This window comes from Panthera uncia, chromosome E1 (genome assembly GCF_023721935.1).
Source record: "Panthera uncia isolate 11264 chromosome E1, Puncia_PCG_1.0, whole genome shotgun sequence".
Classification (NCBI taxonomy): domain Eukaryota; kingdom Metazoa; phylum Chordata; class Mammalia; order Carnivora; family Felidae; genus Panthera; species Panthera uncia.
In genome coordinates this window covers 51071165-51072552 of record NC_064814.1, presented here as the reverse complement: position 1 = coordinate 51072552, position 1388 = coordinate 51071165, and the positions used below count along the sequence as shown (strand labels likewise).

At 41.5% G+C, this 1388-nt stretch overlaps 1 protein-coding gene across 2 annotated transcripts in view; it reads left to right on the top strand.

Moving 5' to 3' along the window:
- Positions 1-1388, top strand: part of LOC125926975 (protoheme IX farnesyltransferase, mitochondrial) — a 137793-nt gene that overhangs the window by 34720 nt on the left and 101685 nt on the right. The gene's annotated exons all lie outside the window — the stretch shown is intronic.

Genomic DNA, 1388 nt, shown 5'->3' with positions numbered 1-1388 from the left:
GAGAGAGAGAGAGTGAGAGAGAGAGAGAGAAAGAAAGAAAGGAAGAATGGAAGAATGGAAGAATGAATCCCCAGCAGGCTCCACACTGTCAGCACTGAGCCTGATGCGGAGCTTGAACTCATGCAACAGATCATGACCTGAGCCGAAACCAAGAGTCGAATGCTTAACCGACTGAGCCACCCAGGCGCCCCGGGATTTTATATTTTAAACAAGCATATCCAGCTTTTAAAAAAAAAAACAAAAAAAACCAAACGGTAATTCAGTATTCGGTAAACTTGGTGTATAGAATCAGAATATATTTTAAAAAATAATTAGCATATTATTTTTAATGCATCCTTTTGTCCCCCTATTATTTTAAATATCAGAATGGTTCTCTGAAATAGTTCTCTCCTCCCCTTCCCCCCCCCCCCCCGGCCCTGCCCCACGCCTGGTCATTGCAGTGTGCGCCCCAGCACGCATATTTTTCATCCAATACCAAGAGTGAAAAAAGTCTTGGCTGAAATTTAAGGAAAGTTGTTTTCATCACCAGAACACCCAAGGGGAGTTGGCACAGTTTTAAAACAGGAATTCAAGTTACCAGTAGAAAAACAGCGTGGCTGAGTGGATGTATAAATCGGCATCCTGCAAAATATGGGAATTTTAATTTGATAATGCCTCGTATCATTAGGCTTTTACAACGTGTTACCAGCTGTCTGGGGAGGGATCAGTCTCTTTCAAATACAGTTTATTTATTTATTTTTTTGTTACAATTTTTCATGTGGAAACAGTCTCATGGGGAAGGAGGTCCAAATAATCCTGCTCCTTTTCCAAAAGTCTCATCCCATCCTGCAGACCACGGCCCAGCTCTTCCAGATTATTCCTCCCTTCTGCTCCCTGCCCTCGCTGCCTGGCTGGCAGAATAATCATGGTTTCACCACAAAATGTTTCTAATGAAATTTTGAATAGAAAGCACTTTAAGCAAAATGGATTTGTGTTGCTATTTTGGGTCTGTATTGCAAAATATTTCTCAAATTATTACTTCTGTTTAGTTACAAATCTAGGTCATAAGATTAAGCCAGGAGGGAACACACATCCCAGTTTTCAGGCTCCTTTTTTCAATTGAAGACCTACACGTATCCTCGAGATACCAGCCACTGTCTCCTTTTTAAATAAAATTTAAAATGAAAGTGTAGACACTCAGAAGATCATCGGCAACTATCTGATAGGCATCAAATGAATCCAAAATCCCAAAATAGTATAAGAAATAATAGAGTTGCCTTGAGTTTGAGCTGCCCCAGTCCTCCTGTCTCCCACCTGAAAACAAAGGTGGTTCAAGAATTTATTATGGAAAAAAAAGCCTGTCGATTGTAGCAAGAAAATACCCGGGGCGGGGGGGGGGGGGGGGGGGG